General features: G+C 42.8%; 2 non-coding genes and 1 pseudogene across 2 annotated transcripts; all 3 read right to left on the bottom strand.

Moving 5' to 3' along the window:
* Positions 1–522: 522 nt before the first annotated feature.
* LOC140280487 (U2 spliceosomal RNA) lies at positions 523–706 on the bottom strand. Its single transcript, XR_011909451.1, has one exon. It is a non-coding gene; the product is annotated as a U2 spliceosomal RNA (small nuclear RNA).
* A 308-nt stretch (positions 707–1,014) lies between these two features.
* On the bottom strand, positions 1,015–1,128 carry LOC140280737 (U5 spliceosomal RNA). Its single transcript, XR_011909667.1, has one exon. It is a non-coding gene; the product is annotated as a U5 spliceosomal RNA (small nuclear RNA).
* An 11,506-nt stretch (positions 1,129–12,634) lies between these two features.
* LOC140280561 (U2 spliceosomal RNA) lies at positions 12,635–12,811 on the bottom strand (annotated as a pseudogene).
* Between the last annotated feature and the right edge of the window lie 1,761 nt (positions 12,812–14,572).

Genomic DNA, 14,572 nt, shown 5'->3' with positions numbered 1-14,572 from the left:
AACTCACCGACAGCCTCGTACTGATTCGAGACATCATTGATTACGCTAGAGACAAAAACACCCGGCTTGTCATCTTAAATTTAGACTTTGAAAAAGCTTTTGATCGGGTCTCGCATCAATATCTCTTTCAGGTGTTGCAGCCATCGAATAGGGCCCGATTGTTCCTACTTGGTGAGATTTGCTTGGTTGAGACGCTTGCTCCCCCCCCTTGCTCCTCGGCTGACCAAGTAGGAACAATCGGGCCCTATTCGATGGCTGCCTTGTCTTTTACTCTGTGCAAAAGACAAGGCAGCCACAAACACCACAGGAACACCGTATTGAGGCTTTGTTCTGACCACTCATTCGGTGTCGCGTTTCTTTCAAGCAATTCTCCCGGTTAGCCCACACTCGGCTCGCTCCCAGAGCTGTGTTAAAGTCTACTTCGCATTCACTCTCTTTTCTCAGCAGATTAAAAGAAAGTTTAATCTTGGGCTCCCTGAAACTTCCATCCTGCACCGCTGTTTGCTTTTTCACAAGAGCAGAGAAGAGCGCACTGTTCCCAGCGGCACTGCAGTACTGGGTCGATGCTTGGAGTGAACGGAGCAAGCTTCTTTTTCAACTCCTATTCTTAAAAATCCATTTAATATGTAGTCCTCGTATAGAGGACATATTAAACTGATAAGAACAGATACTACACTTGATCTTAGCCAAAAGGCCGAGAAGCGATAACTGTCCACTGTTTCAGGTCCGAGGGCCCTTGCTGGCACAATGCGCACTTGTAGCCGTGTTCTTTTTATGGCCATAGGTGGCCAGAGTGTCACGTTGCACCTCCGCCCACCCGCTGCACTGAGCACTCTTCAGCCCTTTTAAATGGTATAACTTTGCACTCCCGCATGCTCCAGCAAGCACCATTCAAGCAACAACTTTGCACTCCAGCTTCGAACATCGGCACAATCGCAACAAGTAAGGCGACTCTACTCAGAGAAGTCACTCTGCACAGTAACAAGATTTCTTTTGCACAGACAGAAAGGGCTTCACCCGCAAAGGTAAAGCCTGCCAAAAATAGAAACAGCTCATTAGTGCTGCTCTCCACGAAAGTCTTTAGTAAAAGGCGAAAGACTTGTATGTTATGAAGAGAAACCAGAGTACGATTATCCGTCACTGCGGGAGCAGGGCATCAGGCTAGTTGCCATAGCCACCTTCCCCATGGTGAGCGTTGCTTGGTTGAAACGCTTGCCCCTGTGCAATCGACAAGGCAGCAACAAAAACACCACGGGAACACCGTATTGAGGCTTTGTTCTGACCGCTCATTCGGTGTCGCGTTTCTTTCAAGCAATTCTCCCGGTTAGCCCACACTCGGCTCGCTCCCAGAGCCGTGTTAAAGTCTACTTCGCATTGACTCTCTTTTCTCAGCAGACTCTTGGGATTTTATCTATAAAATGAATTCCTTCACTCAAACTATGTTAAAACTGCTTTGTCCTTCATATTTACCATGTCTAGAAAGATTTAAACAAAAAAAAAACAACGTTGTACTTTGCAGTAAAAGAAAGAGCAAATCTAAAGTTTCAGGAATCCGAGAATAAGCTTACTTTCATGAGTTCTTCACGATTTCGGATTTTGCTATAAAATGAATTCCTTCACTCAAACTAAATTAAAACTGCTAAACCGCTAATCTGTTACATGTAAGGCAGATGTCAAATTCACCGAAATAGGATCAAAGGGTATTCGGCCAATCGAGCTGTAGCAGCTTCGGTAAAAGAGTATAAGTTTAAGAGTTTGTGAATAAAGGTGTGCGCACACATAGTGTGCTGTACGAAAATAGGCAGGGAGCAATGCCGGCTGGGGTATATGTTCTTGTATGTTGTCTGACTGTTTGATTTGAATGTGTTGTGTAAGTGTCCTGTTGAATGTTACATGTTTGGGCTTTGACACGCTTCACTGTGGTTGTTAACTGTGTGGTGTGTCCTGAAATGTTATATGTTTGGGCTGTGTGACATGCTTAATGCTTGTCAGTAGCTACCCACTTATTCATATATAGCAACTGACAACATAAGAAGTCCGGACATACTTTGATAGTAGTTGTAGAAGTATCCTTATTGATAATAGATAAACTAATTCATAGTGATAGAACAGTAGATGAACAGGTGCCTGCACATGTCTCACGAAAATAAAATGGATGTATGATTGCTGACGGCAGAGCAATACTGCCAAACTTATGAGTTCTTGTGGCAAACTTGATTCAGTGTCTTGACGTGTATACGCTGTTTCGCTGACTTGATTGTCACAAGAAACAAAGTGTGTTTGATAAGATCCGACCATTTTATTACGGGAGGATCAGTATGTATGGATTCTGATATGACTGATAAACCCATTCGTATCGTAAGCATAATCTAATACGTGAGACAACGCCCTGGCACACAATCAAAAAAAAAGAGAGAGAGCGGTTTTGTGTCCCCACAGTCCATAATGTAGAAAAGAGAGAAAAAAGCCTTTCTGATTTGGTGTGTGTGCTCACAGTGCAGAGTGTAGAGAAAAGAGAGAAAAGAAATCCGTTTTGGTGTCACGGGTGTTGTGACTTACACACACACATTTCTGAATTGAGAAAGGAAATTGTTTTAGAGGAAGCACTAGAGTTTAGATCCCACATTTGTTGATAGGCATTCATTTATTTCTTCACTTCTGATGAAGTTTCAACAATAAACAACAAACTTTGTATTATGAGAAAGAACCAGACTCATTCTTCAGGAATCCGAAAATAAGCTCTATTTTACGAGTTATGCACGAATTCGGATTCTCCAATAAAACGAATTCCTTAACTCTAACCAAGTTAAGACTGCTTTGTCCTTCATATTTATTCATGTCTAATCAAGTTTCAACGATAAACAACGTTGTACTTTGTAGAATGAGAAAGAACTTCTTCAGCAATAAGCATCTCTCGACATATGACGAAATACAGATTTTGCTATAACATTAATTCCTTCTATCAGCCTGACTTAAAACTGTTTGTCCTCCTTATTTATCCACTTCAAATCAAGTTTCAACAATTAAAAAAATGTTGTAGTTTGAGAAAAAACAACTTAATCTTAAGCAATCAGTAGGGTAAGAAAGGGTAAGAAAAGGTGCAAATGCCAACCATACATCACTAAAAGGTGGAGCGGAAGTATTCGGCTGCAAGTAGGTGCGAATGCCTGACAATGTATGATCAAAAGAGGGAGCAGAGGTTTTCGGCTGCAAGGTCTGAATGTCCAACCATAATTTGTAAAAACCGGGGAAGAAAAGGCTCGAAAGCCCGACTATACACCATCAAAAGCGGGAGCGGAGGTGTTCGGCTGCAAGTAGGTGTGAATGTTCGACCATAATTTGTAAAAAGCGGGTAAGAAAAGGTTCGAATGCCCGACTATATATTAACCAAAGCAGGAGGAGAGGTCTTCGGATAAGAGTGGGTGAGAATTTACAACCATAATCTATAAAATGCGATGAAAAAAAAGGTGTGAATACCCCATAGAACACTAAAAGGTAGAGCGGAAGTGTTCGGCTGCAAGAAGGTGTGAATGTCTGACCATAGTTTGTAAAAAGCGGGTAAGAAAAGGTTCGAATGCCCGAACATACACCATCAAAGGAGGGAGCGGAGGTGTTCCGCTGTAAGAAGGTGTGAATGTCCGACCATAGTTGGCAAAAAGCAGGTAAGAAAAGGTTAAAATACCCGATTGTACACAATCAATAGCGGGAGCAGAGTTGTTCCACTACTAAAAGGTGTGAAAGTCCGACCATGGTTTGTAAAAAGCTGGTAAGAAAAGGTGCGAATGCCCGACAATGTATGATCAAAAGAGGGAGCGGAGGTTTTCGGCTGATACAAGGTCTGAATGTCCATCCATATTTTGTAAAAATCTAGGAAGAAAAGGCTCGAAAGCCCGACTATAAACCATCAACAGCTGGAGCGGAGGTGTTCAGCTGCAAGAAGGTCTGAATGTCCATCAATAATTGCTAGAAAACATGGAAGAGAATTTTCGAATATCAAACCGCACATGATCATAAGCGGGAGAGGAGGTGTTCAAATGCAAGAAGGTGTGAATGTCCACCCATAATTACTGCAAAATGGGTAAGAAAAGGTACGAATGCCCAACCATACATGATCCTAACAGGGAGCGGAGGTGTTTGGCTGCGACAAGGTGTGTATGTCCACCCATAATTAATGAAAAGCGGGCAACAAGTAGGTTTGAATACCCATCATCAAAAGCAGGAGTGGATGTGTTCGGCTACAAGAAGGTTTGAATGTCTGACCATAGTTTGTAAAAAGCGGGTAAGAAAAGGTTCGAATGCCCGAACATACACCATCAAAGGAGGGAGCGGAGGTGTTCCGCTGTAAGAAGGTGTGAATGTCCAACCATAATTGGCAAAAAGCAGGTAAGAAAAGGTTAAAATACCCTATTGTACACAATCAATAGCGGGAGCAGAGTTGTTCCGCTACTAAAAGGTGTGAAAGTCCGACCATGAATTGTGAAAAGCGGGTAAGAAAAGGTGCGAATGCCCGACAATGTATGATCAAAAGAGGGAGCGGAGGTTTTCGGCTGAAAGAAGGTCTGAATGTCCATCCATAATTTGTAAAAATCGGGGAAGAAAAGGCTCGAAAGCCCGACTATACACCATCAACAGCTGGAGCGGAGGTGTTCAGCTGCAAGAAGGTCTGAATGTCCATCAATAATTGCTAGAAAACATGGAAGAGAATTTTCGAATATCAAACAGCACATGATCATAAGCGGGAGAGGAGGTGTTAAAATGCAAAAAGGTGTGAATGTCCACCCATAATTACTGCAAAATGGGTAAGAAAAGGTACGAATGCCCAACCATACATCATCAAAAGCAGGAGTGGATGTGTTCGGCTACAAGAAGGTTTTAATGTCCAACCATAGTTTGTAAAAAGCGGGTAAGAAAAGGTTCGAATGCCCGAACATACACCATCAAAAGAGGGAGCGGAGGTGTTCCACTGTAAGAAGGTGTGAATGTCTGACCATAGTTGGTAAAAAGCGGGTAAGAAAAGGTGAAAATACCCGACTGTACACAATCAATAGCGGGAGCGGAGTTGTTCGGCTACTAAAAGGTGTGAAAGTCCGACCCTGGTTTGTAAAAAGCGGGTAAGAGAAGGTGCGAATGCCCGACAATGTATGATCAAAAGAGGGAGCGGAGGTTTTCGGCTGCAAGAAGGTCTGAATGTCCAACAATAATTGCTAGAAAACATGAAAGAAAATTTTCGAATATCAAACCACACATCATCATAAGCGGGAGAGGAGGTGTTCAGCTGCAAGAAGGTGTGAATGTCCGACCATAGTTTTTAAAAAATGGGTAAGAAAAGGTGCGAATGCTCAACCATACATCATCAAAAGCAGGAGTGGATGTGTTCGGCTAAAAGAAGGTTTGAATGTCCGACCATAGTTCGTAAAATGCGGGTAAGAAAAGGTTTGAATGCCCGAACATACACCATCAAAAGAGGGAGTGGAGTTGTTCGGCTACAAGAAGGTGTGAAAGTCCGGCCATGGTTTGTAAAAAGCGGGTAAGAAAAGGTTCGAATGCCCGAATATATACCATCAAAAGCGGAAGCGGAGGTGTTCGGCTGCAAGAAGGTGTGAACGTCCGACCAAAGTTTGTAAAAAGCAGTGAAGAAAAGTTTCGAATATCCAACCAAACATAATCAAAAGCGGGAGCAGAGCTGTTCGACTGCAAGTAGGTGTGAATGTCAGATCATAATTTGCAAAAAGCTGATGAGAAAGGGTGAGAATGCCCGACTATACACCATCAAATGCGGGAGCGGAAGTGTTAGGCTGTGAGTAGGTGTGAATATCAAACCATAATTGCTGAAAAATGTGTTAGAAAAGACTAGAATCCTGGACCATACATCATCAAAAGTGGGAAAAGTGGTGTTCGGCTGCAAGTAGGTGTGAATGTCCAGCCATAATTACTCACAAACCGGTAAGAAAAGGTAGTATTGCCAGACCATACATTATCAAAACAGGGAGCGGAGGTGGTTCAGCTGCAAGGTGTGAATGTCTGACTAAAGTTTATAAAAAGCGGGTAAGACAAGGTGCGAATGCCTGACAATGTATGATCAAATGAGGGAGCGGAGGTTTTCGGCTGCAAGGTCTGAATGTACAACCATAATTTGTAAAAACCGGGGAAGAAAAGGCTCGAAAGCCCGACTATACACCATCAAAAGCGGGAGCGGAGGTGTTCGGCTGCAAGTAGGTGTGAATGTTCGACCATAATTTGTAAAAAGCGGGTAAGAAAAGGTTTGAATGCCCGACTATATATTAACAAAAGCAGGAGGAGAGGTCTTCGGATAAGAGTGGGTGAGAATTTCCAACCATAATCAATAAAATGCGGTGAAAAAAAAGGTGTGAATACCCCATAGAACACTAAAAGGTGGAGCAGAAGTGTTCGGCTGCAAGAAGGTGTGACTGTTCGACTATATTTGGTGAAAAGCAAGTGAAGCAAGGTCTGAATGCCCAACCTTACATCATCAAAAACGAGATCAGAGGTGTTTGGCTGAAAGAAGGCCATAGTTTGCCAAAAGCGGGTAAGCTGCGAATGACCGAATAAATATCAACAAAAGTGGGGGCGGAGGTCTTCGGATGCAAGTGGGTGTGAATATCCCACCATACAAGTATGGTGGAGAGGAAGCTGTGAATGGCCGACCATAGTAAAAAGCGGGTGAGAAAAGGTGCGAATGTCCAATCATACATGATCAAAACAGGAAGCGGAGGTGTTTGGCTGCGACAAGGTGTGTATGTCCACCCATAATTAATGAAAAGCGGGCAACAAGTAGGTTTGAATACCCATCATCAAAAGCAGGAGTGGATGTGTTCGGCTACAAGAAGGTTTGAATGTCTGACCATAGTTTGTAAAAAGCGGGTAAGAAAAGGTTCGAGTGCCCGAACATACACCATCAAAAGAGGGAGCGGAGGTGTTCCGCTGTAAGAAGGTGTGAATGTCCAACAATAGTTGGTAAAAAGCGGGTAAGAAAAGGTTAAAATACCCGACTGTACACAATCAATAGCGGGAGCGGAGTTGTTCGGCTACAAGAAGGTGTGAAAGTCCGACCATGGTTTGTAAAAAGCGGGTAAGAAAAGGTGCGAATGCCCGACAATGTATGATCAAAAGAGGGAGTGGAGGTTTTCGGCTGCAAGAAGGTCTGAATGTCCAACCATAATTTGTAAAAACCGGGGAAGAAAAGGCTCGAAAGCCCGACTATACACCATCAAAAGTGGGAGCGGAGGTGTTCAGCTTCAAGACGGTCTGAATGTCCATCAATAATTGCTAGAAAACATGAAAGAAAATTTTCGAATATCAAACTGCACATGATCATAAGCGGGAGAGGAGGTGTTCAGCTGCAAGAAGGTGTGAATGTCTACCCATAATTACTGAAAAATGGGTAAGAAAAGGTGCGAATGCCTAACCATACATCATCAAAAGAGGGAGCGGAGGTGTTCCGCTGTAAGACGGTGTGAATGTCCGACCATAGATGGTAAAAAGCGGGTAAGAAAAGGTTAAATTACCCGACTGTACACAATCAAAAGAGGGAGCGGAGTTGTTCAGCTAAGAGAAGGTGTGAAAGTCCAACCTTGGTTTGTAAAAAGCGGGTAAGAAAAGGTTCGTATGCCCGAATATACACCATCAAAAGCGGAAGCGGAGGTGTTCGGCTGCAAGATATTGTGAACGTCCGACCAAAGTTTGTAAAAAGCAGTTAAGAAAAGTTTCGAATATCTAACCAAACATAAGAATGAGTCTTTTCCGCTGTAGAATGCCCGACTATAGACCATCAAATGCGGGAGCGGAGGTGTTCGGCTCTGAGTAGGTGTGAACGTCCGACCATAATTGCTGAAGAATGTGTTAGAAAAGGTAAGAATGCTGGACCATACATCATCAAAAGCGGTAGAGGTGGTGTTCGGCTGCAAAAAGGTGTGACTGTTCGACTAAAGTTTGTAAAAAGTGGGTAAGACAAGGTGCGAATGCCTGACAATGTATGATCAAAATCGGGAGCGGAGGTGTTCAGCTGCAAGAAGGTCTACATGTCCATCAATAATTGCTAGAAAACATGAAAGAAACTTTTCGAAAATCAAACCGCACATGATCATAAGTGGGATAGGAGGTGTTCAGCTGCGAGGTGTGAATGTCCACCCATAATTCCTGAAAAATGGGCAAAAAAAAGGTGTAAATGCCCAACCATACATCATCAAAAGCAGGAGTGGAAGTGTTCGGCTACAAGAAGGTGTGAACGTCCAACCAAAATATGTAAAAAGAAGTGAAGAAAAGGTTCGAATATCCAACCAAACATAATCAAAAGCGGGAGCAGAGCTGTTCGACTGCAAGTAGGTGTGAATGTCAGATCATAATTTGCAAAAAGCTGATGAGAAAGGGTGAGAATGCCCGACTATACATCATCAAATGCGGGAGCGGAGTTGTTCGGCTGTGAGTAGGTGTGAATCTCCGACCATAATTGCTGAAAAATGTGTTAGAAAAGGTAAAAATGCCGGTCCATACATCATCAAAAGCGAGAGAGGTTGTGTTCGGCTGCAGGTAGGTGTGAATGTCCAGCCATAATTACTCACAAACGGGTAAGAAAAGGTAGTATTGCCAGACCATATATCATCAAAACAGGGAGCGGAGGTGGTTCAGCTGCAAGAAGGTTTGAATGTCAAACTAAAGTTCAAATATATTAACAAAAGCGGGAGGAGAGGTCTTCGGATGAAAGTGGTTGAAAATTTCCAACCATAATGTATAAAATGCGGTGAAAAAAAAGGTGTGATAGAACACTAAAAGGTGGAGCGGAAGTGTTCGGCTGCAAGAAGGTGTGAATGTCCGACTATATTTGGTGAAAAGCAGGTGAAGCAAGGTCTGAATGCCCAACCTTACATCATCAAAAGCAAGATCAGAGTTGTTTGGCTGCAAGAAGGCCATAGTTTGCCAAAAGCGGGTAAGGTGCGAATGTCCGACTAAATATCAACAAAATTTGGGGCGGAGGTTTTCGGATGCAAGTGGGTGTGAATATCCCACCATACAAGTATGGTGGAGAGGAAGCTGTGAATAGCCGACCATTGTTTGGAAAAAGCGGGTAAGAAAAGGTTTGGATGCCCGAACATACACCATCAAAAGAGGGAGCGGAGGTGTTCCGCTGTACGAAGGTGTGAATGTCCGACCAGACTTGGTAAAAAGCGGGTAAGAAAAGGTTAAAATACCCGACTGTACACAATCAATAGCGGGAGCGGATGTGTTCGGCTACAAGAAGGTGTGACAGTCCGACCATGGTTTGTAAAAAGCGGGTAAGAAAAGGTGCGAATGTCCGACAATGTATGATCAAAAGAAAGAGCGGAGGTTTTCGGATACACGAAGGTTTGAATGTCCTACCATAGTTTATAAATAGCGGGTAAGAAAAGGTTCGAATGCCCGACTATACACCATAAAAAGCGGGAGCGGAGGTGTTCCGCTGTAAGACGGTGTGAATGTCCGACCATAGTTGGTAAAAAGCGGGTAAGAAAAGGTTAAAATAGCCGACTGTACACAATCAATAGCGGGAGCGGAGTTGTTCGGCTACAAGAAGGTGTGAAAGTCCGACCATGGTTTGTAAAAAGCAGTTAAGAAAAGGTTCGAATATCCAACAAAACGCCATTCATCTGGCTGGCCAGCATCTTTAATCTTTTTAACAGGAATCAATGGAGTAAGCACAGGTGAATTTTCAAAAGGAACAATAACGCCTGTTTTCTGAAAAGATTGAAAAACAGGTTTAATCCCTTTAATTGCTTCAGGCTTAAAAGGGTATTGTTTTTTACATGGACAAAAGTTTGATTTAGGGGTGACAATTACTGGTTCACAGCCTTTTATCAACCCCACATCATATTTGCTCTTAGCCCAAAGATCATTGGGCACTTCAGCCAACATGGGTATCGAAGACAAATCTGTTTCAGATAAAAAACATGCTTCAAAATGTGATTCTGTGGTAGGAATTAAGTCCACAGTTCTTTGACAATGCATTGTACTCAAAAATGTTTTTTTGTATGCTGACAATCGTTCAGAAAACATCAAATTTGGATCTGCAGGTGAAACGGTCCACTCCATTTCTTTCTGACATGTAGCAACAAACTCTCCCACACCTTGTCCCTGCCTGTGTGTACGTTTGGCCAAGGAAATGTGAGGGCGAGTACCACAAACATTAAAAAAATCGAAGTGCTCTGGAGTGAGCGACACAGCCAATAAAGTAGGCGCACATATTTTTTCACTTCTTCTCATAGTCATTGTCAGGCCCCCAAGAAATGTGTGATGTGCAGTGCAAATCAGTAGATTGCATGAAATCAGAAAGGGGTGAAACTAACGCTTTTGCTTCTTCCACTAGTTGTTGTGAAAAAGGAGAGCTGGGAAGTTTCCACTCATAAGCATATGTAAGTGCCGATGAATCAAACTGCACTGCTGTGAAAACTTTGTCAGGCTGTAACATAACCTTAACACCCTCTGGTGTAGAAGTTAAAATAATGCCTAATTTACACATGAGATCACAGCCCATCAGGTTAATGGGACACAACTCTGATAACAAAAATGAGTGTTTGAAGGAGAGCTCATCAGGAGTGACAACACGCAATGGGCATTGTCATTTTCTCCTTCACAACCTGGCCTGATGCAGACATACAGTAAACGTGGTTTCCACTTAACTTTGGAGGACAATCAAACTCCCCTGACGTCACAACTGATGAACATAGTTCCTATATTCTGAGAGAAATATCTTTGCTCTAGGACGGAAATAGCATGCAAAACTTTACTACGTGAATCACAGTCGGCAAGCGTTTCTTCACTACACAGAGCAGGAAAAATGTGTGAGTGTGTTTGTGCTATCACCCATTAGTGGAGGCTCCGCTGCCGCGTGACGTCCAGAACCTGCCTCCCACCCTCAGTCAGTCTTTTGCCCAATTTCATCACTTTTCAGCTGTGGACAGTCCTTCTTCCAGTGTCCAGTCTGGCCACAGTAAAAACAAATATTCGGATCATAGCTCTGGCGTGGCCCATTTCGACCTCCTCTCCCACACGTCCACGTCTTCGACTTCGGCCTCGTCCTCTGTTTACACCAACTGCGTAATAAATGGTCATGGCTGCCAAATGCAGCTCCTTTTCACACTTGTCCCTTTTGGTTGTCTTACGCGTCTCAACTTGGTTCTGAGCATGGCGAGCATATCGGCGAACGTCAGCCAAACGAGGACCCTCACACCATCCCACGTAAATGTTCTTTACTTCAGTGGCGACATCTGGCATGAGGCCTTTAATTATTGCATCGCAAACTGTGGCCTTCTCTCAGCCAAACACCTCTGATCTCGCTTTTCATGATGTAAGGTTGGGCATTCAGACCTTGCTTCACCTGCTTTTCACAAAATATAGTCAGACATTCACACCTACTTGCAGCCGAACACCACCTCTCTAGCTTTTGATGAGGTATGGTCCGGCATTCTTACCGTTTCTAACACATTTTTCAGCAATTATGGTAGGACATTCACACCTTCTTGCAGCTGAACACCTCCTCTCCCACTTATGATCATGTGCGGATTGATTTTCGAAAATTTTCTTTCATGTTTTCTAGCAATTAATAATGGACATTTAGACCTTCTTGCAGCTGAACACCTCCGCTCCCGCTTTTGATCATACATTGTCAGGCATTCGCACCTTGTCTTACCCGCTTTTTACAAACTTTAGTCGAACATTCACACCTTTTTGCAGCCGAACACAGTTTTTTGCAGCCGAATTTGGGCATTCGAACCTTTTCATACCCACTTTTTACCAACTATGGTCGGACATTCACACCGTCTTACAACGGAACACCTCCGCTCCCTCTTTTGATGGTGTATGTTCGGGCATTCGAACCTTTTCTTACCCGCTTTTTACAAACTATGCTCGGACATTCAAACCTTCTTGTAGCCGAACACATCCACTCGTGCTTTTGATGATGTATGGTATGGCATTCGAACCTACTTGTTGCCCGCTTTTCATTAATTATGGGTGGACATTCACACCTTGTCGCAGCCAAACACCTCCGCTCCCTGGTTTGATCATGTATGGTTGGACATTCGCACCTTTTCTCACCCGCTTTTTGCAAACTATGGTCGGCCATTCACAGCTTCCTCTCCACCATACTTGTATGGTGGGATATTCACACCCACTTGCATCCGAAGACCTCCGCCCCCACTTTTGTTGATATTTAGTCGGTCATTCGCACCTTACCCGCTTTTGGTAAACTATGGCCTTCTTGCAGCCAAAAACCTCTGATCTCACTGTTGATGATGTAAGGTTGGGCATTCAGACCTTGCTTCACCTGCTTTTCACCAAATATAGTCGGACATTCACACCTTCTTGCAGCCGAACACTTCCGCTCCACCTTTTAGTTTTCTATGGGGCATTCACACCTTTATTTTCACCGCATTTTATAAAAACACCACGGGAACACCGTATTGAGGCTTTGTTCTGACCGCTCATTCGGTGTCGCGTTTCTTTCAAGCATTTCTCCTGGTTAGCCCGCACTCGGCTCGCTCCCAGAGCCGTGTTAAAGTCTACTTCGCATTCACTCTCTTTTCTCAGCAGACTAAAAGAAACTTCCATCCTGCACCGCTGTTTGCTTTTTCACAACAGCAGAGGAGAGCGCACCGTTCCCAGCGGCACTGCAATACCGGGTCGATGCTTGGAGTGAACGGAGCAAGCTCCTTTTTCAACTCCTATTGATAAAAATCCATTTAATATGTAGTCCTTGCATAGACATATCACATATTAAACTGATAAGTACAGATGGATTATGTGCAATTATTAAAGAGAGTAGAGGACGATCTCTCTCGTTGGAAGTCCTTACCTATATCACTTATGGGGAGAGTTACAACCATTAAAATGATGATACTACCAAAAGTTAACTATTTGTTCTCAATGATCCCCATAAAACCACCTGCTACTTGGTTTAAGTCACTAGATTCATGCATCTCCAAATTTCTGTGGAAAAACAAACCACCACGTATTAGTTTAAAAACTCTACAGAAGACCAAGGACAGTGGTGGATTAGATTTACCTAATTTTCAGCACTATTCCTTAGCCAATAGGTTACAATATATATCAAAATGGTTTAAACCTTGTTGTTGTCACAGTTCCCAGAGACGTTGTAATCGTTGAGGATTCTATATTCACCCCCTCATTAGAGGCACGTGTTGCAGATTGATGACACTGAATCTTCTTCTCTGTTCATTGCTGGCATCATTCCCAGCATCGTAAGTGTTCGTGGCATTGTTAGCCTCTTCTTCTGGATCTTGATATCGAGCATCCTTTTGTATTTCTGGTTTGTAAGTCCTCTCTCTTCGTTCACCGGAGTCTTCGTCTCTTTGTCCTTGAGTTTGGTGATTTTTCTTTTTTTGATGCCTTGACACAGTGTGACAGGTGATACCACGTGGGAGATCCTTTAACTTGGACTGCTGTCCCTGTGCTGCGAAATGGCTGTGCTGCTCAAATGGTCTCTCCTTCATCATATACACAGTTATTTATACATCACCTTCCACCATGAAGCGTTGTCCCTTTTTGTTTCTCTCTTTGTTCTTAAAATGCTGTTATGCATGTCTAAACCAATCCATTAAACTAGATCATTTTGGCAGTAAAGCGATCTACAATGTGCTTGGTCGCAAAGCTGCTCATCTGTGGTAAACAGCTCTTCAGAAAGGCATTCTTCAATTGATTTCACTAATTTTATGTAATAATTTTGTGATTTCCTACAAAACTACACTTCTTCTCCCATCTGTCTGAGTATTTAATATTGTCTGGGTCCCGTTAAAACATGTATTTTTCCCATCTAATTCCTTGTTTGCTTTAAAACAAGTATTCCCCATTTTCTATCCCTTCAGTAGCCAACCAGTTTGTATGGAGTACACTGGAGCAACTTGACTGATCAGTAAAACACTGCTTTTGTTGTCACCGCAAGGCTTCCCCCGTCGGTTGTTTCACTGAGACACTACTGAGTAACTACAACTCAACACAGTTTATACACATAACATTCATATACATACTAACAAACAAACAAACAATAATTTATCGCAATTTTCTCATCTCTGTTTGAACGTACACCCAGGTAAATATTCCTGTAGTCTTCTCATACCGACTATGGACCCATTCATTGTTTAACTTCACTGTTTTGCAAATCCTAATTGAATATTACACATTGACATTGAACTTTACTGGATAAGCAGGTCTTCATTGCATTCAGCAGCCTATATGTGAGCATTTATGTGTAAGCTGTTCTTCTTTGCATTTATACGCAGCAAGCAATTCTTCACTGCACATGCATATGTAAATAGTAAAACAATTCCAATGTGTTAGCGAAACCTTCTATATCACAGTGGTTTCTAAGGTCTATTTTAAGTTCTTTGCCATCAGTGAGATGACATAGTTTACAAAGTGTGTCAAATTATCACTGAAGATCTTTTCAGGAATTTCAAATCTAGAAATGAGTTATTTTACGCGTGATTTTGCTACTGAGAGTGCATCTGCTTGTGCACATGGAAATATTTCAGACCATTTGGTAAAAACCTCTGTTGTCACTGAG

Source organism: Leuresthes tenuis, unplaced genomic scaffold, assembly GCF_036924035.1.
Source record: "Leuresthes tenuis unplaced genomic scaffold, fLeuTen1.0.hap1 SCAF_21, whole genome shotgun sequence".
NCBI classification, from domain to species: Eukaryota; Metazoa; Chordata; class Actinopteri; order Atheriniformes; family Atherinopsidae; genus Leuresthes; species Leuresthes tenuis.
The sequence above is the reverse complement of the archived record's forward strand: the minus strand, read 5'-3'. Positions and strand labels throughout refer to the sequence as shown.